Source organism: Opisthocomus hoazin, chromosome 6, assembly GCF_030867145.1.
Source record: "Opisthocomus hoazin isolate bOpiHoa1 chromosome 6, bOpiHoa1.hap1, whole genome shotgun sequence".
Classification (NCBI taxonomy): domain Eukaryota; kingdom Metazoa; phylum Chordata; class Aves; order Opisthocomiformes; family Opisthocomidae; genus Opisthocomus; species Opisthocomus hoazin.
In genome coordinates this window covers 46,011,685-46,034,895 of record NC_134419.1, presented here as the reverse complement: position 1 = coordinate 46,034,895, position 23,211 = coordinate 46,011,685, and positions in this window count along the sequence as shown.

Sequence of the window (23,211 nt, the reverse complement as noted above, 5' to 3'; positions counted from 1 at the left end):
AAGGGACATAGTGGGATTTTTTACCTCTCTCTCTCAATTCCAATTTACTCTAATAATATTTTAGGATTATTTCAAAAAGTTATTTTAATTCATGATAAACCTTTCTCAAAATACATGACTCTGGAGTACCTAAGAGTCAACAGAATACAATTTTTTTACTGTGCATTTTTCTATTATAACAAAAAAGTGAGACTAATCTACACAGTATTATAGTGAAAACAGGACCTCAGAATCCATGCAGTAAGTTCCCAGCCATGAGCGGTTCATAGCTTTCACTCTGACGAAAACAACTCTGCATTTAGAACTTTCAAATGCCTTTTCTCCCTTGTAGATACAAGCTCCTTTAGAAACCTGAATTAGTGGTAGGTATATAACCTTTTGCAATGTGCGTTATACCTCAGACATCTGAGTGTTGAAAAGCAGCACGGGACAAACAGAGGATTACCTGTGTACAAATCAGTCATTTCCCATTTCTTTAGGGAAACAAACAGAAAGCCATTATTCTCCTGAAGCTGACTGGAGTGTTTAGGACTACTGGATGGAGTTGTGAATAATTTCCCTGGAAGACAAATTAATTTGTTCTAGCCCTGACTGAAAGTGAACCAGTTAACTTTAGACAGATACGGATGAAGACCAGCAATCAATTCTCTTTTGCCAAGTCTTTCTTCTACTAATCACCAGAAGAGGTTTGTTAAAAAAATAAAAATCTGGAATTAAGGACATTTAAAAAAAATCCATTAATTTATAATCACAGATTTAGAGGTATTTAGTTTACTTTTTTTAAACACAGATTCAAGAATGGGTCCATGAGGAAAGAAGCTGTTATAATGCTGTAGACTTTCCATAGAGTTGCTTTCACTTTGATCTTTACTACTTATGTAGAACATAAATTCACTTCATAAAAGGTCAGAACGGAATACAATTTGGATCCAGCAACCAGTTTCTTAATATTGAAAGAAATCAATGAAAATTTCCACCTAGCTTGCGCTGTGTTATGGGGAGACATACAGAGTAATTACAAATTTGACAAAACGTGGAGGGGAAAAAGAATGGAAAATAAACCCAGAGAACTAAATGAACATCTTAAAAATAACAAGGACTGACAACAAAATGAAGAGAAGGCAGTTAGTTCAGAATGGTTCTGTAAACTTAGGCCAATTCGAAAAGTGACAGAATAGTGAAGCACCAGCCTCGGGACATTCAGAGAAAGTTTCAAAGATTAAGTGGTTTGCTTCATAACTGACTTTAATATTAGAGTTTGCAGTGTGGGCCGTCAGAGTGCTGGGCACTGGATTACAAAAGATCTGCTTGCTGCAGAGCTTGCTGGTGCTCACCACCAATCCATCTTCTTGCTGCATCCACTGATTACAGCTGTTTCACCGGAAGCTTTTATGGAGCAAGTGCTTTGTATCGGTGAGCGTGTGCACTGTCCATGGCATGACTCAGTGTCTAATGACTCTAGACATTGGAATTATTGCTAATAGGCTAGATACACAATTTCTTCATTTACACTCAGGCTTATGGCATGAATCATAGCATTTCATTCACCTCTGAAGAAAATGCTTTAGTATTTTAGTCTTTAGTGTGCTTGTTGACCTAATCAGCTTTGTTATCTACAAATATTTATCACAAACAAGTAGTCAAGCAATTGTGCATTTTCCCTTATCAGTTTCTTCAACCTAGTTCTCTAAATAGTGATTGTATCAAGAGAGTAATTTTAGGAAACTTCTGAAGGCAATAAATTTTTGAACTTTACCATACCAGTAAGATTAATTTCCTACTATTGATCTTCTAAGATTAATTTTAATAATGCTATGCTGACGAATTAAATGCTACTGGAAAGTAAAAGTGTTCATTATATTCTTAGAAGAATTATGATAAAGACGATGATGATATGATGAATATGGTCTAAAAGCACTTGAATGGAGCCTGGTCATTTCCATTTTGAGAGGTGTTTTTTTTTTTTCCCCCTCTAAGCATTTGCAGTAAAGCAATTTAATTATGCACAGAAAAATGAATGAAAAATACAATAACAGGAATTAAATAATTCTAGAAGCAATAATAAAAAAAGCGGGGCTTGTTTTCTGAGATTGTTCACTGCGAATTTTGGGAAAAATCTGTCACATTCATCCCCTCATAATTATTCTCACTAAAGACAGACAGTAAGAAAGGCGGATACCACTGTTTCTTTCATAGTTCTGATACTATACTGGTGTATTATACCCAGACAAAAGCATACAATTCACTCCATTTAAGCTATTTATTCATGACCATACTCAGATAGATGAGAAAATAATTCATATCTGAATGTAGGTAGGGAGCTTTAAGTATTTGCTTGAGGGACAGGGAAAAGTGAAAAACAGAAGAGTAAGATAAATTAGAGGACTTCAGAATAAATGTTAAAGGTATTACATTTTAACCCTTGTGACATGATGCTTTGAATAAAATTTAACTGAAAATTCCTGGCCAAACACGTTTGTGTTTGTGGGCAGGGCATCATATTTAGTCAGAAAATAGTTTATTTTCGCATTAACACAGTCCTGCCTTTGAACTTCAGGGCTGTTGAGTTGGTATGGTTGAGCAAGAGTGAGCTGTCTAATCTCTCTATGTGTTTTGGTAACCTTGTTCAAGAAGTTGGCCTTGTGGTGGGTCAGTCATCCATGATTCCTTGGGGTGGAAATGCCAGTTTGTCATGCTGGCTATACAGATGAGGCTTCAGTTTCAAAACATCTTTTTATCCTAGCTTGTATGAAAGTGATCAGCATCATACTTGGTGGCTCCAAAGATGAATCTAACAATGTACTGACATAAAAAAAAAACACCACAAAAAAACCCAGCTTGAGGTGGGATCCTGCCCTCACTGGATTCAGTGGACAAAAATCCCGGCTAGACCAACGGTCAACCTGATATCAGGCAGAAATATTTAGGTCTTAGTAATACAGTGCAGAAATTCTTAGGTCTTAGTGACATTGTTTAATTTAGGCCTGACTACTTTGTGTAAACAATGAATACCTTACTAACAATTACGCCCTTGAAGAGGAGCTAACAAACTGATGAAAGGGGAACATCCAGCCCAGCAGGCACTGAAAGCTGGATGATTGCCGACAAAGCATGAAGCTAACAAAAATCTGGGGTAACAGGAGAAAGGTAAAGGCGGCAGGGGAAGATCGCGACCACTGACTCAATTCAGAACCAAAACGCCTGCACCCCCCCCAGCGTGCGAGCGTGCATAGTTAAGTAAGAAGGAGTATATCTTTAATATAAGTGTATAATGCGATGAACCCATCAGAAAGTAATGAGTGATTTCTTTATTTTTGTAAGAGTGTATAGTCCTTTTGACTCTGCTAAGCAGTGTGCTAGCTTTGTGGAATTATCACCTAGCACCCGTATCTGTGCAAATATGTAATAAAGGCAACAGCTCTGCTCTGTGTGTATACTGGCATATCCCATACTGGGTAAACGATCTCACTCTTGGGACAACAAGCCTTCTCTTGTGAGTTTACAGCATTCTGTTTTCTTCTCATGAACAGAGTCTAGACATGCAGTTCTCTTCTAAGCTACCACTGAAAAAGCTACCAAGGCAAATTAGTTCCCCCCAATATACAATATAGTTTTACTATATTTGCATAACAAGCTCAATGAACTATTCTCATATAGCTAATGAAATGTATTAAATCATGTAGACCATGAGTTCTGTTAAGATCATTGTTCAGGGAACAGAAGACAACTTTCATAGATTGGTATGTCCCTGACAGACTAGTATAATGAAAAAAATTTAAAAAAATCAAAAAGCACTGAATAGATCAGATATTAGATGCACTGCACATGAAATTGTAGACACAGCACCTCCTCTCATCTTAGTTTGATCATGACTTCAGCTCTAAAGAATGAGATGCTTGAGACTGTGCATGAGAAATTATTTTCACCTACACTTTCTACTAATTTTTGTATGCAAATAGTGCTATTTTATCTTTAAAAAAAGAATATACGTATATTCACGAAGAATTTAAGGAAGATACTAAGGAAGATACCCATGAAAAGATGAAAAATTATCTTCATGAATCTGCCAGAGAAGGGAAATTGAAATTGTTTCAGCTTAAAATTTTATGCAGGTTTTATTAGACTCCATAGAAGCTTCTCTATGAAAGACTACTTTCCAGCGACAATGGCTGGAGGTGTAATCCAGATGGTGAAGATATCATTCGGATCTTATTGGCATTTTACATATTTAGACTGCCTTTTGCTATTTAGTTACACAGTCATATAGGAGTCTATGCATAAATAAGCACTTTTGGAAAGCAAAGCTATGCTCCATAGCTGCTGAAAGATATGTTACTCTAGGAGGATTCAGAAGAATAGAACTATGGTCAGTCTCTATTTGCTTCATAATATTTGAGCTGCATGAAGTGAATATATATCCCTAATCAGACAGCAATTTAAATGCAATTTCTAATACTATGTTATTGCAACCTCTTTCAAACCCCTAATAAAACATTGCATTGCTAATCATATGCTTAGTGATGCCATATTTCCAATATATACACACTTAAGCATGGTTAAGACCACTGAGAATCATGCACTGCCTTTGAAATCTTTGCAGTATCTTTTGAATACTAGTCACTCTAATATCCAGATTAAATTATTCCTTTCTCAGCTTTAGTTCAATGACTATGACTTATCAATACAAATGGCAAAATGTTTATTTCATTTTTTTCTCTACAATCTCAATTGTCCATTCAACAAAACCAACCAATTCATTAAATCTTTATTGCCTGGAGTTTTCCATCAATTCAGCCCATAATGTCTCAGTCCTTCCCTGACACACTTAAGATTTGAAATCTTTTTGAAGAGATTTGCTACATTACAGATAGACAATGGCTAATGCAAGCATGGCCTAAACACAGTATTACTCATGGATATGAGCTTAGTTCTCTAATTCATGTGCCTCTTCTCCCATCTGCCTGCCTTCATTTGCTTTTTCCAAGAAAAAATAGTATTTATTTTATTAAATCTTTTATTGTTTTACTGAGTCATCCAGCACTTCACCTTTTGACGTTTTACTATATCATCCTCTAAAAATGGGAACAAACTTAATAAGCACTCTCTTACTGGCTTCTGGACACCTAACAACTTATTTAGTCAAAGCCTAATTTGCCGCAGTTTGTTGAAGTCTGGGAATAACATATTTGTTAAAGCTAATCAAATGCCCATCTGCTTCCTGCTTCAAGAATAATTTATCCTTCTTAGCTAGATAAACTTGTCCTTGTTCGTTTATTTCTTAAACCTTCAGACTAACATATTGAAAGCATAATTGCTGAACTTTTACAAGGTTTTTAATTTTGCCAGAGAAGCAAGACAATCATTAAGAGTAAGCTTAAGTATTTCAGAGACTTTCAGGACTTATGCAGAGACCTGTGCAAACTGAAAAGTTCACTGTTTAAAAATAAATAAATTAATCAAGACATCTCAGCAGATTTCTGTTCTATTTTTAGAACTATTCTGTTCTAATTTAACTGAGACTTCCCAGTGGTCAGTATATCGCACATTTCAGAATTCAAAGAGGTAGGACAAGTTCCCTTAGTTTGCCAGAAACTTTTTCTATGGACCTGATCCCACATCTACTGATGTCCATGAAAAGACAAAGACTAAAGTAACTTGAATCAAACAGTACAAGAGAAAAGATTCTGACATTTAATTCTATGTCTAGCTATTCCCATGTAAAAGCTTATATCCTTAATGTATTTCCTGTGTATTAAGAAAGAATTTACTTTTAAAATCATTGGCTTTTTAGAAGATTTCAGAGAATATTTTTAGAGGATACTTACTTTGATGGGGAAACAAATTCGTTATCTCTGCTGACAAGGGCTGGGTTTTTCAAGGTATCGATCAAATTCTTCAACTTTCCTTACAAGTGCATCAACTTCTCAGCGGCCTTGCCTAAAAACAGATTATATTTTCTTCAGGTATATTCATTTCTCTAAGTTTAATCACTTCTTAATTTTAATGTTTGAATGTGTGAAATAAGTGTGAACATTACAGTGTGATTTTGATATTCCATTTATGTTCCTCCCTTAACATGAGGTACTGACTGGATATCATTCTCAAACAAAAGAAAAATCTAGAGAAACCACTGGGGTTTTTAGTATTTCAGGTAGTCACAGCAAAAAGAGGGAAGTGACAGATGAAAGAGAAAAGGCTGGAAAGCATAGAATATGTTAAACTTCCTCCTTTAGTTTTTTTTTTCAGCCACAGCTCTTTCTGAGACCTCATGATTAGAAAATTCAGGCCGCCACAGTATTCACTAGCTAGGTACAGCATTTACATTTAATTTTCTCTTATCGGAATCAGACTCAGTAATTACTTCTGTGTGTAGGATTCTGGCTGCAAGGAGTTTGGTCTCACTGCAAGCTGGCTAATTTAACTGCCTATGCACTAGGGTCCTGTTGAGAGGTTTTAGGAAGCCTGTCATATTCCATTTCTACTGTATATTCACTTATGTAAAAGCCCCAGTTTGTGAATTAAGAATTTACTTTAAACTAGTACTCACGTAAATCAAATTTTTTTCTGGAAATTGAACACTAAATATGACACTAAAAAGAAGTGTTTTGGCGATTCATGAGTACTTATGTGATGGAAAAAAAAGGTGTATCTCCTCTTCAGAATAGAATTCAAAAAGTCCCTGATAAATTCTTACTCTATCTTTTCTTATTCAAGATAATATTCTGCAAGGACTTAACTACATGCTTTACGTTGCAAACCAAAGAGGTTCCAGTAGAGACACTGCATAAGGGAGAGCTACTTTGAGAGAAAATCCTGATGTGAAAGAAAACACACATTAGGCTGACATTAGACTACTTTGCCAGAATCCTCAAATTCAATGTATATGTTTATATAGCCAGATACACTCTAAAATTAAATATTCAATATCTGATCCAAGATCTGCATATGAATGCTGGAATGTATAAAAAAAAAAAAAAATCACTTAAATGTCCTGAAAGCACATGCCTTAAAAATATTAGATTTTAAATAGAATGAACTTATAATTAAAGGGAATTTTCTGTGGAGAGTTCAACAGCTCTCTAGCTCTAGAGTTATTCAGCAAAGGTGTAAATATCTGCAATGAATAACAAATGGTTTGTAACATCAGCAGCTGGAGGAACATGAAGAAAGGAACTATACAAATCATTCCTCTGTAGGACTCCACTGAGAAGAGAAAAACTTACTGAAAGGAAATAAAACTTACTGAGTAGGAAAATGCTTAGAGGTTTCTGACATTCAGTGGTGTTAGGAGGATTAAGATTCAGAACCGAGTAGTGAACATTTGTGTAGATGTTTTTGACAGATCCTATTTGTTTGTCAGCAAAAGAATTCAATACTAAATATAACTCACCACAACAATACCCATCTTAGCTAATTTTGAAAGCAATCCTAGTGTGCATCTACATGCATAGCTTTGAAAGAAATTTCTAAAAATCATCTTGATTTATGTGACAGATAAATACACTATGCATCCATGTGTAGTGTAAATGTAGAGAGAGACTTTAAGATAGACATTTTTTAAATTTAACATCATCTGATTTGCAAAGCCATATTAAATGGTCAGAATTAATGAGTATCACAATAAAATCATGCAAATTATGTAGGACCGTCATCTTGGCAGTTTTAATAGCAGCTGACCATTATTATTCTAGATAAATGGCCATGTATTCAAATATAGCTTATTGACAGATAGAATGTGTTGCTTGGTTGTGCAGCAGGGCAATGCATAAACAAAACAAAAAAAGAATGAAGTGAGCAGATATCTGGCATCAAAAGAATGGCTCTGTGGGATACAAACAAGTAAAACATGGGGATGAAATGAATTGGAACTGAATCTATTTGCATTACGGATTGAACACGATGTGCTCAGTAGGAAAGCAAGCAACACTTCATTGAACAATAGCAAAATAATTTGAATATCCCAGAAATGTTTTTATGTTGCAGAAATGAGCTTTTGTTGCTGTTAACATTTCAGCCACACTATTTTCACCAAAACTTGTAAAAAAAAAGAAAATCCTGGTTTGCATCTCTGTTTTCAAGTCATGTCATAGTTCTAAATACACTGAAGTGCTATAGGAAATCTGACAGTTCTTACAGCTTTTCATTTACAGATTTTCTTTGAAATTTTTTAAACAATAGGCCCAGTATTGTGCTCTGACTTTCTCTAATAAATCTCTCAGTTTCAAAGTCTATGCACATGGAGAATCAATTCACACTTTTGTAGGAATAAACACTTTACATAAAGAAGGCTAAGAGGATCCAGTTTGTTTAAATATCATGCCATCTTCACAGACTTAGAAGAGTGGAAAAATAATGTTTTCTCTTACAAATGAACTGTAATTTGTAATTAATACAGCTCACTGGAAAAAGTTCCTATTTGGTTGGAAAATATCATGGCATATTCTATCTAAGGTGTATCTTCTGTCCTGGTCTCTTCCTTCTGTATTAATCATGACACATAAAATGTGCTCACCTTACTAGTGATCGGAATTTTAAACCCATCTTTGAGACTGAAATTTGTGGAAATTTAACATTGAATTCAACACATGCAGAATGCAATAATTAAAAAGAAACAACAAACCCACACAGGAAATATCTAAAATCTGTGTTGATATTCATAAGATAGAGCCTAAACACCCTTTCCTTGTATATTAGATATTTTGCTACTGCTCTTACTGTCAAGAGGTATGATGTTTGGAGGTGAAATTTTCCTTTCCTCAAAAGATATACAGAAGACCTCTCTTTCATCTTCCACCCTGAAAATGAGATTTGCGTAGAACCTAGATGTTATATAAGTAGCATTCTCTCTACTTCTGTGAGAGAGAATTTCACTGGAGGAAAGATCTCTTGAATAAGGATGTCATTTGTTTACCCACTTACCCAAAAAAACTAAATTTGAAGAAACCAACTGTCCCCTGATATTTTGAGTATTTCATGTTTCACATAATTCCTGGTACAATACCACCTACCTCATTTGGCATCTATAAATGTGAGAAAATGTACAAAAGGAATCATACTAATTTTGAACACAGGAAATAAACATGAAGGAATAAAACCCAGAGTCCTTTATCTACTGTAACACATACCTATAAAACTACAATCTTTTAAAAGATTTTCATTAATGTTTAAGAGATCAAGGTCCTTCATGCTCTTCATCCTGTATAGCTCTAGGGCTATATAGGTTTTTGAACAGTATCTTTAATCCTTAAAGGGTCCTTTTGAACAACAATGCTATGATCTAGGAGAATTTTGGATCTGGCTCCCAGTACCTTATTTGGAAGAAATCTGTTTATTTTAGCATAAGGTAATTTGTAACACATTTCAGTGCTCACTCTTTGCTCATATTTCCATCCCTCCACTTCCCATTTAAAGAACTGAAAAAAAAATGTTTTCATACACAACAACTATTCCTTTCCATTATGAATTTTTTTTTGTATCTGAATGAATTTGAATCTGTAATCTGAAATGTAGGAGCAAAACTGTAGTGAGCTGTTCAAGTACTGACAAAAAAACCCCTTCACAATTCTAAGATTTGCACCTTGTCATGTTACCATTGTGTGTCTCAAATATCACTGTATCCATTTTCATAGTATTATAATTGTGCAAATATGTACTGAAAAGACACAAAGAAGCTTGACATAAAAACTATGATCCAAGAAAATAAGCTTTCCCCCTATACACACTATAGGTTTTTTTTCAGCTGCAGGAGTAAACCTTCTAACAGCCTACAGTAAATATGAAACCACATTTAAGTAGCAATGTCAGTCTCACATCTGTTCTAAGTGAGCAGAAGGCTTGATTTATTCTTAGGCCAGTACAGTATTATGTATAATATTCTGTAGGTTTTTTTATTTTAAATACTTGTATGCATATACACACACACGTAGAGAGACACTATGTATTTCATATTGTAGGACTAAGACATAATGAACTTCTCATTCAAGCATTTGAGAGAAGTGAAATTTACACTGATTCTAATAAAGAAACTAAAGTCTAAAGGTCATATAGTTTAAGACTGCTTTTCCAGTAGAATGATAATATTATTTTTACACATTTTTTAGATAATGAAAGCAGTCATCTTTCCCCTAGAAAATAATGGGAGAGTTTTCTTTGCTTCAAAGGACAAGATACCAGAATCAGAGTTATGCTTTTGAATAGCTTGTTTTAAACTTTTAAAAACTATTTTACACAGACATAATGATCTAATACATTCGGTATGACCACTACTAACGCCTGTAGAAATATTTTCTGGTAGGATGATCTTGCAGGATTTTCCCCCATGAAGTTCTTTATGATTGTTCCTAAAGGAAATATGGGCAACTACGATCATGATTTCCATTTAAATTGGTATTTTAAAGTATCACCTAGTTATCTACCAAATAAAAACTACAGTTTTGGGTTTTTTTTTGTAGTGAATCTACCCAATACATCTAAGTCCCAGTGTTTACCCACCTATTTCAAACTTCCGGAGCTGAACTTTTAATTGGTATAAATTGCTGTCCATGGAGTCCCAAGAATTTATGTCACTTGAGGATCTGACCCTCTTCATTAACTCAGAGTAAACAATGTAAATATTTATGGCAAAAAGCTAAATTCAGGCCATGTTGTAACAACTATGGTCTTTGCGCAGTTAGAACATTTTCTCACAGTCTTCTCTACAGCTTTCCTTTCACTTCTTCTTATGTTGCATGAAGGATTCTTTTCCCCCTCCCTCAGTGACCTTATGGCAACGGTACTGAAAGTAAAAACTATTAAGGCAGTCCCAAACAATCACTCTGAAGGAAAGATAATTCTTTCGGCATAAGAAACCATTTTTGATTTTAAAATTGGAATCACTCTCCTGGCAAGCCTTTTTCCCCTCATGTACACTGTGTGTATTGAACGATTGCTGCATTACTGTCTTGCTGGAGATACTGTCTTCCTCAACTGCATAAAATGTGATGCTCCTTCATCAGGATTTCTTTTTTGATCACTACATTTATTTTTTTTTCTCCTTATACTTACTCTATCAATATAAGATACAGGTGATTTGATGACCACACCATTTATTCACCTCCTAGTCACTTGACTTCTAAGTGTATTTCTAACTACACGGCTTAGCCTTGAGTCAGAATGAAGAAATAGCAAGTAGCATCTCAGGTAATCTTGTTTGTGGGGGGTTTCTTTTTTTGTGTATGGTTTGGTTTTTTGATGTTTTTAGGTTCTGTGTATTTTGAGTTTGGTTTTTTTGTTGTTTTTTTGGGTTTTCTTTTAAGTAAAACAAATCAAACAGTGATAATTTATGAGCATAAATTAGAAGGCACATTTCCATCAGGAAGCATTCTGTAGACAGATTGTTCAGCCTGCACTCAGAAGGAACAACAACTTTATGGTTCTCAAGGTTTTTTTGATGCAAATGGAGGACTATTAATGAACTGTCCACAATTTGAGACTGACACAGATAATGAAGAAAAATTACCAGGTACAGGGTCGAGAACTCTTAGTTAATAGCATAGTAGGCAGCTATTGCAGTATTCCAAGCAAATTTGTGATAAATGAGATACGGGAAATCCTGACCAGATTCCAGTACAGAAAAAAGAGCAGCTTATATTAAAATAAATTTTAAAAATGCAGACAAATAATTAAAATCTCTAGCTTTTAAATTACAATCTCTCAACAAATAGTAAAAACTATAAATAGAGATCATAATATTAGGTAACAATTTCATGAAGACTTACTAGAGAAATCCACAAGCCTCAAAAAAAAACAAACCAAACCAAGACCCCAAAGAATAAACAATGTAAAGATAACAAAAACTGACAATGGTTTACAGGAGAGCACACCTTTACATTTGTTTGCAATCCTTTGCAATAAGTACTTTAGGGGGGGAAGAAAAAACCCCCAACCACTAAACTCCAAAGGGCAATTAGAGATCTTTTTGTACAATACCTTCAGTTCATTTTACAGTAAACAAACAATTGAAACACCTGATCTTTTAACTTTCCCTCTCTTTTTCATTGTGTTCTGTCATCACCTTGTCTTTCAGTCCCTTACTATTTCCATTTTCCAGTCGTTGTTTCCTCTGCTGGTGTGTATGGCCCCTGTCAAGATGGTGCTCCCGATCCTCTCAAGAACTGAGTGCACATTTCGTATCAGAGGAAACAGAGTTCTGTGCAATTAGATCAGCTTGTAAGCCCAGGGTTTTCATGGGAGTGAGCAGTACTAAATCACCCAAGGCATCTGTGGTGTTGCCTTAAAAACTATAGTAACTCCAAAATTTGGTGTCACAAATGGAAAAATCATAGGATTCAGAGAGATTCAAAGAACCAAAGATCAAAGCCAGAAAAATAATGGATTTTACACAAAACTTGCATGGGAGAATGATGAAGTCCTTAACGAACAAACTAAAAAGTTTAATTAATTCAAAAGTTGTTATAATGGGTGCTGAGATGAGATAGTATTTTAAATTTTAGGAGCCCTTAAGTATAACGGAGTTTTACTGTAATGCACAGAAGTCCTTCATCCACTGAAAATTAAATACTCTAATGAAGGACAAGCTTCTCATGAGGCCAACCCAAGCACGGGGAATGAACTGCTTAGGAAATTTAGAATCATCTGCCTCAGGTGGAATGCAATTTCATTGATCATAAGTTCTCTAGCAAATATATCAAAGTAAAGATCTTCTAAACAATAATCAATCACAAGAACACATGTCATTTCAAATCAAAAATGCTCCACTTGACTTGCTGCTGCCTCTTAGAGGAAAAGATCAAAGTGTTATTACAGTCATTAAATAACATTATATAACACACCCTGAAAGGCGCTCAGGTAGCCTGCTGGGAGGTGATGTGCATCCATATGCTATTCCATACACCCATTATAAAACACTGAGCAACTCATAACTAATCAATATAGCATGAATGTTGAGATGCATACCACATTTTAACAATTACGGTTAACTAGGAAAAACATTACCTTTGCTACTGCGTCCTCACGGATGGTACATGTCCAGCTCAGCAAACATCATGCAGCTTATGAGTCATCTCACAGTCCATTACACCCTTCTTGCAAAAGGACTGCAATTTCACAAGTGATTCACAAGTGTTTACTTTAAAACTCGAGCATTCAGCTGAGAATTAAGTGGTCTGCAAAGCGTCTAGAGAGCCTATTCGCTACATACCGACATAAAATTTGACAGAAGAATAAGAACAGTAAGCAATAAGTATGTATTTTCTTCTCCCGCGTTTCTGTATGTGAGTAGCAGGTTGTGTGAAAAAGGGAAGCGCAAGCGGCTACAGGCAAGGCTGACACTCTCCTGCCTGGCACCAACGCGTGCAGGTGGAGTTGCTACAGGCAGGAGAGTTGCTATTTGCCACCACTCCGCAGAGCTGTCAGAAAAGGACTTTGCTGAAGAACTGTGAAACTCTGAACATTGAGATATAATTACTAGCTACCCTTTTGCATAGAGCTTGCCGGAAATCCACCACCTCTAATAACCATAATTTTATCCAGTTGCATGGACTATTCTGATGGAAATTGCCCAACTGTTTAAAGTTGATTATGTTCCTTTTTAAAATTAGTAGTTCAAAACTGACATTTTCCAACATCTCTTCATGCTATTGCAATGTAACTTCTCCTGTTGCAGTGTATCCCAGAAGACTGGGTGGCCCTATCTGAATGTATTATGTTGCAAAGTACTACTGAGTGTGAGGGATGGGACGGACACGCTCTGCAGAGATGCCAAAACATTCAACGTCTGAGGTCAAATGCTGACTTGTGAACTTTAACTGAGGAGTAGAAATGCTAGTAAGAAGTCCCTTATTTTCAGTAGTAGCACAACAGCTGAAAACATCCATGTTTACCTCTTTTCTCAATCAATCGAGTGAATTACAATGTGGAATTGCAAAGCCCATCATCATTAAGCTTCCATTTGCGTGGCACTCCACCCAATGATTGTACTCCTTTTTACTGTACCTCCATATTGGACTGAAAAAAAAAATCCTACGGAATTGCCCAAATTTTTTTCAGTTATTTGCAGTATGATGCCAGACTTGTTAAGTGGCACGTCATTTCATTCATTGGTATTTACTGTTCTCCAGCTGTCAGCATCGATGCTCATTTTCTACCTGCTAGCTGGCAAGCTGCATTTCTAGAGTTGTTATGCATCTACTTTTCACCCGGAGTGTTTCTTTTTTCACCATTATTTGTAGCACCATCTCTAAACACGAAATTTAACCTTCAAATGTCATGCAATTATCCACAAAAGGCTACCTAAATAGCTAAATGCAGGGTTCTTCGCTCATTTCTTCAGAGAGAGATTTGATTTAGTTTGACATGCCATGAAAATTATGTCCAAGTACACACTGAAATTAACATGCAAAAGAAAATATTTACTCTGTTCCCTCAATCAGGCTACAGCAGTGAATGTTATTGTCAACAATATTATGTTGTTTAATACCTCTTTTCCTCTTTCCTTAAAGAGAGCTGAACTCGCAGTATTTCCAAAACAAACAATCACTCAACAGTCTACAGCCATAATATTTACTTGTTAACACCTTAAAACATCAGCATGCCATGCTTAGAATACTAAAAGCAATTTAGAACATCAAACAACAACAAAAATCACCACAGCCTTCAAGCAAAAGGAAAATCAATTAACAAGAATGTAATTTCAGTGTATTGTGTTGCAAATTGCATTGAGACACAGAGGTGAGAAATCCCAATGTAGTTATAATTTTGACTGCTACCTGTTTCACAGCAAATTGACATGTAGCGTGGACTGATAAAACATTCAAACAGCCAAAGCTTCCCAAGCCTTGAGTCTAACTCAAAAATATACATATCCCCTGTCCAATATGCTGTTGTACTGGTACATTGTGTAGTTGTAGCTGCTGGGATTGATGGACAGAATGGAATAGATTTGCAGGTAATGTTTAGTAGAACAGCTGGCAGGCTGGTAAAAAGCAAACATGATTTTGGACAAACAATGCCTTTCTCGGATTTGAAATAAACTCAAATGAATTTTCACAATTGAAGGAAAGGGTTTTTTGTTCCTTAATACTTCTCTACTTCCATTAAGATATTATTTCCATCAGCAATCCTGGAACTACCTGTGTCTGACACATTAATAAATCTGCAAAGGTCAGAGCAACACTGGGCCCAGAGCTGGCTGCTTAGCAAGGACGACTTCTTGTACACAGGAGCACGAAAAATGCAGGCAGACTTTACTTATTTTTTTATTGGAATGCATGAGAATGGGGAAACGATAGCGTAGTTTCTGCACAAGTGTTGGGAACAGGATGCCTCATCAACATTGGCAGACACAACCATTCATTAACTTTAATTCTGATTTAAAGAGATTGGGTCTGTTTGAACCCAGGGTCTGTCAAGTGTATTACTTCAGGGGTCTGCCACTGGGGCAGCTTGCAAATATCTATGAGTATTGCTGCAATACCAAAAAAAGACTGAAAACTGCAAGACGAAAATGCAGTTCAAAGAAGGAGCAAGGCATCACTGCATCTGTATTCAACTCAGTGCAAGTTTTTTATCTTCTTGTATTAGGAGTATGATCTAACCTTAAGTATTACAGATTCTGAAACCCTGGGGAAAGAAAATGCATATGCTATTTAGAGTCAAACCTGAAATTAAATGGCTTCTACTTGATTTTTTTCCCCCATCTTGAGACCCTCATGATTATCTCTGTAGTAAACACTTCTTCCAAACTGTCACAGAAGACTGTTAGTTTGGTCGAGGTATCCCGTATGGCATGCAGCTTTTTCTGACACAACCTCTCTCCTGTTGCAGTAGGTCCGGCCTATCTCTGTCTACTTTAGTTCAAGGGTGAACATGTTAGACTGATGTACATGGCACATTTCCTCTTGAAAAAGCGGTGGTATCTGCATGACAAAAAGGTTGTGATTAACAGCCCAATGTAGCCAATAACCACACCACAAGTGAAGATAAAGTTGGGTCCAATATGGGGAAAATACAAAATACATCAAAGATGTGAGCTACAACTATCATATGTTGCTAGCTCTCCAGGAACACTATGGATAATTAAGTGATTATACATCTGGGAAACTGGAACAGTGCTTCTGTGAAGGAATACAGCATAGTCTTAGGTTTCTAAGAAAGTTCATGTTTCAAAGCCTTTAACGACCAGTTTATGAGACAAGCTACAGAAACCTAGGGAGAAGTTCGCTATATTCCTCATAGCAGATCCACTTATTTGCACTGTGAAGGCATATATCTATTGGGGTTTTTTACTATTTTTGTAACTTTGGTAATTTTTCCCACCCTATGAGCACTTGTTATATTTTAGATGTCTAATTTGAGAACCTATGTTGATTAATAGATGTTTTTTAGCTTTTGTAAAGAAAACAACAGCAAGTTTGCTTGATAGCAATCAAAGAGTGAAGGCAAGCAATGCGTTTATGCAGAATGCACGTGGCTTCAATCCTGCAACACTTCTGTCAGTGCAGTGGGATCATTCATGCTAAATTTGGAAACTTCATATGAGCAAAGGTTCAATATTATGTTATATTAGAGTGTGAAAATTTAGCGTCTTTGAGGGGAGAGGGTTCTCTGGTCTCCTCGCTTCTTATTTAGAAGGCATTCAGTGAAGTGTTGGCTTCCACTTCGTTGCAATTAGCATACAAAGCACACCCATGGGGTACATACCATGAAATTGGTGGCAGACTTCTTACTGTTTTATCATCTTTTTTCTTTTGTGTCTTAAAGGCCAGTGACTGGCAGGCTTGTAGAACAACTGTAAACCTCATTGAACCGTTAACTTTAATACGCACTTCTTACGGTTCAAGCAAACCAATATTCCTGTTCTGACATTTCAAATCGTTTACTGTGGTTATAGGTTAATTAATGAAGAGAATTTATGAAAATTCAAAGATATTTTCAACATTTAATGGTAGTCTTCAATTCTTACCTTAACCCAAACAATTTGAGAGCAATGTGGTGCACAGAACGCTGAAGGCACTGGCTCTTCCCCAGACTGCATGACATGAAGTTTTCTTCACTGCAGCCTTTCACAGGCTGTAAAACATGGATGGATTTTGTTTACCCAACACTTAAGTTTTCAGTCACAAATATCAGAGTATTTCTATAAAACTCACAAAACACAATTGCAAAGAGGAAAAAAAAGAAAGTAAGAAAAGTTGACATTAATCTGTGTTACATGAAGATTCTCAGAGAACAGATATCATTTAACAGCTGTCACTGTGCTAGATCTGGAAACAGAGGTCATTGTACTGTTATAAAGCATGAGCTGAAATATATGCACCCAGATTTTACTCCTGTTTCCTGCAAACTTCCAGAAAAGAACAGTTTTTCCCATATGGAAGTATTAAGTTCTACAATTTTGTTGTTTATTTTTTTGACTTTTTCTTAAGATTCTATTGTCTTTTTTCTTAATCAGAATAATTCTGAACTAAAACATAATACGACTTAATTTTTATTAAGAAACAGATTCATCACTTGCTCTCAGACAGCATTCTTGCAAGGCTTTAGCCCCACGATCTCATACAGATGCCTGTTTGCTGTAGATTACTCCGCAAATGCTGGGAAACGTCTATGAAATATTGTGAACACAGAGCAACTGCAGCTGTATTTAAGTAGTATGTGAAATGAAGAAGCACTTGGTAATCACTTCTCATAACTTAAGAGGTTTGTTCAGTGACCAGAAAGAGAGGACAGATAAATCAAAAGCCACACACTAATCTCCCCTTTCCCTGCTCTTTGCTTCTCAGACTTCTTGCCTCTCCACATTTCTATGGAAAAGTCCCAGTGCTGAAGAAATGTCTTGATATTTTTCTTTGTTTGTTGGGGTTTTTTTTTAAATTGTACTGACTATGTTACCCAGAATGGGAAGGCAGGAAAGAAAAAGTAGTAACACAAGAATGCATAAAGTGATTAGTATTACAGACTATGATGAAAACAGTGGGACTGCCTGGAGCTGGCATTATATTTCGGCTTACCTTGAAGAGGTACAGCTTCTGCCATGCTTGGTACCGTGTGACAAGGGTCATCACTGAGCAGCTGAGCTAATATTGCCCCTCACATTCACCTAGGTATGCCCCTTAAAAAAAAAGCAGAGACACTTTGGTGCTACTTCATACTATAGCAGTGTTGTCCTACAGAAAAGAGAAAGAACGAATCCTGAACATGCCAAGATGCTGATTTATGTTTTACTGAAGCCAGAAGACTATGGGGCAAATAAAGATTTCCTTGAATAAATTACAGTAATGTACTCAGAATACTTTCAATACCAAAAAAAACCTCAAGGGCTTTTACATAGTCTATACAGGATGTATCCTCAGAAATCAGTCACAAAATAACAGGAAGCTTCCAATTCTAATGCAACAATTGATTTGTCATCTTGAAATCATGTATGTTGTTTTCTCATGATTAGGACAAATTCAGGTATTTCTTCATTCATTTCATGAAAGTTTAAAAACCTCACTTAAAACTGAAAGAATTGCAAGCTTTTCCATCGTGAGTTGTTGGACGACAGCATAATAATATGAAAGAGCCCTCAACCTTGCAGCACAGTATGACTCATACCTGTTAAGAGTTAAATCACAGGCACTACAGGAAAAAGATCAAGGACAAGAGCTATATTTCAGTTTTAGTGGACTTGATATGAGGAAAAGCCATAGCAACATCAATGTTGCAGAAGTCTGTGATCTATGATTGTTATCTCCAAATTTACAGTCCTAGATAGACCTAACTTTCACAAACTTAATCATTTTTAACTCATTTAATAGTTTGGCAATCCTCCAATACTGAATTTTACTGCTTTTATTAATTAGTTACATACATGAGAAAGTGCATCCTTCTTGTTTTGATTCAACTACTGAGTAATTTCTGACTAATAGATTACAGAAAATATATGTATTGGATTAAGAGACAAAATTAACTCTCGGTCTCCCTTAAGCTTTCTTTACAGTCTTGCCTGTGAAAATTCAATAAATTCTAGTAGTAATGCGTTTGGGGTTTTTTTTCTTGTCAGGTAGAAAATCAGAAATTTTGTAATTTGATTGGTCCCTAAACTGTTGTACTAAACAACACAGTTGCAGTCTATAATAAGATGTGCAGGAGAGGATGTCGTACCAAACTCTGGGCATACATTGCATGGACTTGAGTAATTACACCCGTTATTTTCATAAATCCTTCTCACAACTTTTAGGCTTGCTATCAAAACATTCAAAGTTTTGGTGTTTGACTGTGTCCTGGTTTTGGTTAAAACAGAACTGATTCTGTTTTAGTGAATCTTCCTTACAGCTAAGTTCTTCTGGGTAACTGCGTTTTTCTGAAGTTGGCTGCATATTTTACAGTGTCTGCTCCAAAGCTGGTAACACCCAATGTTTATAGTTTTGCTGAACTAACAATAGGAATAGATGGCAGAAAGAGGCCCATATTAATAATTTTTGCTATAGCAACCAAGGTCACAGATAGACCTCTCAGGTCCTGCAAGTGAGGACGTAAGGGGTCATAATTGCAGGGAGGGGCAGACAGAACAGCTGACCCTATATTGACTGTTGAGGTATTCCATGCCATACACATCATACTCACTTTAAAGCTGGGGGATCACAAGGGTCTCGCTCTCTTCACCCATAGCTGGTTTCTGAAGAGGGCCCTGAAATCAGGAGATCCATATTCTTATCTATATGTTCCTGAGTCCAGTTCCTCTCTGCTGCCGAGGCTAGTCTGGGACTTCCTGGCACCTGCCCAGCAGCCACTGGTGGGATGCCAGCACCTGCAGCAGCCAACTCTGGGAAACTCAGTATTGGTTTTGTATATTTTGTTTGATTTTTCTGCTTAATATTATTAGTATTACCAGTAAAGCTGCTTTAATATTCAACTTGTAAGTCTCTCCCTTTTCCTCCTTTTTCCCTTCCTCTCGTGGGAGGGCAGGGGGTTAACAGAGAGCATCTGCCACTCTCTAACGCCACCCTGCTCTAAACAGTGACAGAATGCAATCTGTCCTAAAATTTAGGAATAAGTATCTTGAGGGGGATGAACTTCACTCAATTATATGTCCAAGATGCAGGAAGCAACAGTTTGAAGAGAATATTGATTTTCTCCAAATTACTGCAGTGGTAAGACTGATATGAAGAATTTGAGGTCAGCCTTCTATATTTCATTCTCTGCAGTTATTCTGCCCTAGAAGTTCTCCTGTTTAAGAAAAGGTAGAGTATGTAAGTGGAAAGAGTAATCCTTTTAGTAGAGCACACCTTACTTTCCAGTAAACCCAGGTTCACTTCCACTGCTGTAATAAGTCATGTTACATTTCACACCTTTTTCTGTGCAAATTAAAACCTTGTACAATTGTTTCCTCTATTTCCGTGTGTCAGAGGGCTGGATCTGTAACGCACATTGAACAGACTTGTGTCATGTCCACTTTCAGGGCAGTGGCATTCTGTCTGCTGGTTATTACAGGGGTCCCTGAAAAGGAATGCAAAATGGAAATCTCCAGGGAACATCTCAATGAATCGCATTAAATTAAAAGGCTCATTAAAAAATGTAATATTGTAAAAAATTCAGCATTAATTTAAGAGACAAACCAGGTGAATTTCCAGGTCTTGCACTCCAGGGGATGGATTCCAGAGCTGTAAAGAGACTGAAGGAAGACTCTAATGTTCTAAACTCAGTGAGCTCTGAGGGTATCAGACAGATAACTACCAAGCTAATCAGAACTAGAGAGACCACAACAGATTCAGTCCAGACCTTGTCTGTAATAAGTCTACATATGATCCCATTTCCTATTAGGTGAAGTGATAATGATGTTATTTTTATGTGCAAACTAAAGAGTAATCTATTTGTATTTTTCCCTGAAAGATCTGTATGCACTTCTGTATAATAAAACCTGCCTTCAGCATCGAAACCGTTCTGTCTCCAATGTTCTGTCTCTGATGTCAACTGTGGAAAATGCAGAACTCCAAGTTCACCCTGTGCATATGCAAGTGTATATATCCACATATGCAAAACTCTGTACATTTTTGCAAGAGAATTTCTCATGTAGAGCTTAGCCCATACATTTTCTTCCACACAAATCATATCCATAATGCCAGAAAGCTTTTTTCATTTCCTGTTCACACAACAGATGACATAAAAAATTAGTTCCACAGCAGATAAGAACCTGGCAGCACTTTTGATTTGTCACAAAAAGTAAGATTTCTGTAAAGCCTAATATATTAAGTTGATGTCAGTTGCTGACAAAAAGAGTTAAAGAGCTCCCTCCAGAACACTAGATAGGATTTGCATGTTTGGATGATATTTTACCAGTACAGAGCTTTTTCAAATTTCTAAATGGGGGTAGGAATCAGTTGATATTTTATGGAAGAAAATTGTTTAAGCCATTACATTGTTTTTTTAAAAACCTCCTTTAACAAGGAACGAGGAACATGTATTAGAGCATTATGTTGACATCAATGTGCTTGGAACTACTTTAGGATGAGTGTGAAAAACATGCTTGTTCAGCCACACAAAGCTCAACTTCTCCCACTTAGCTTGACCTATCACTTTTTCCACTGCAGCATGCAGGCTATTCTTTTGCTTTTGTGCATTCTGAGATTACAGAGGTTCTTGTATATCCGACAACATTTTTTCTGAGGTGAAAGATAGTTTGTGAATAAGTTGAGCATCCCTGACAAAGACTGCACTTGCAGGAGTTCATAGGCCACTATAGAAACTAAATCATTTCAGCCGTGGAAAGGACTCTGAGAGGTGAAAAGGATCACCTGCTAAGTATTGGTCTGAAAATGTTAATATTTTTTTTCCCCCCCTAGAGTTCTTTGAATCCATCATTAAACTACTTCTGAGAAATCCATCTAACTGATAATTCTTCCAAGGAAGGTTTTATAACTAAGTATTTGCATTTCTAGTGTTAGACTTTGAATTCTTACGTGGAAATGAATCAAATTTAAAAGAGAAAAAATGAAGACGTTAATGAATTTTAGAAGAGTCAAAGTATTAAGCAGTAGATAATCTGGAAGATCAAAGTTTACTCCTGAAGCTCACTGAAAGACTTGAAAAGTTCAGAGACCTTTGCATCAGTCTGGATTTGTAGGAGAACTTCTAATATAAATATGATTAGTAGCTGATAACCAAGAAAAGGGCATTTCAGGCCTATTGCTATTCCCTTGGTTTCTATTTGTAAGAATAGAAAGAAGTACTGCTGCCTAATGTAGTCGCCTGTAACAGCATCTTATTTGTGTCACACGCCACAAACCATAAGCAAGTAAAATCAGGAAAATTCTACCAAGCAGCTATTCTAATGAAACAGTGAAGTAACCAGAGGTATAAAATGTTGCAATGTTTTTAGAATAAGAAATTTAAAATTTGAGGAACACATTTTTTTTTCTTTTTTAATGGCTAAGAACCTTCATAAGCAACTAGAAACACGATTCCCTATGACATTGACTGAAGGGGAATTTACCATTATTCCAGTAGCAATAGGAAGTTTTTGAAAATGAAACAACTCAGTGAAAATATTTTTATTTAAATGAAATGTCTTCTTGAAAAAAACAAACTGTTTTGATGAAGTGCAGGCCTTTTGTCTGATAAATTTGACTTTGAAGTCTTCACAAATATTTTTTCTTTTCCAATTTGACACACATTTTTGCTTTTCATTCACCATCACCCCAGATGTTATGCAAAACACAGCTCTGAATTTGTGTGCTGCTCCGTCTCTTCATAGATTTAACGCACTGACTTTTACAACAATTTCAGATCCACAATTTCAGAATACATTCTAGGTATATAAGGACCACCACTGTGAATGCAGTAAAAAAAGTTAAGAAAGCTGAGTAATATAGTCAAAGAAAACACTGAAAGCATATCTTAGTGAACAACCATATTAAGAGGTACAAAGAAAGTGCAAACTGGTTGATGAGTTACTTTTTTTGCCACAAAGAAAAAACTGAATGCAAACACCTAAGGAAATGCACAGGAATTCTCTCCCATGCAACTGTCCATGGAAAATGCTGAATAGCAAAACTTGAATTGCCACTTTGCCTTCCAACTTGAAAGTAGACACAGTATGGATAACAGATCTTAAAAATGTTAACCGGTAAAAGGGCAGAATTGGCGATCTTTGCAAGATCAACAAAGGTAAGGTTTGTTTAAATTTTCTAGTTACCACGTTAAAAGAATTCTCAGGCAACTGGAACAAGATAG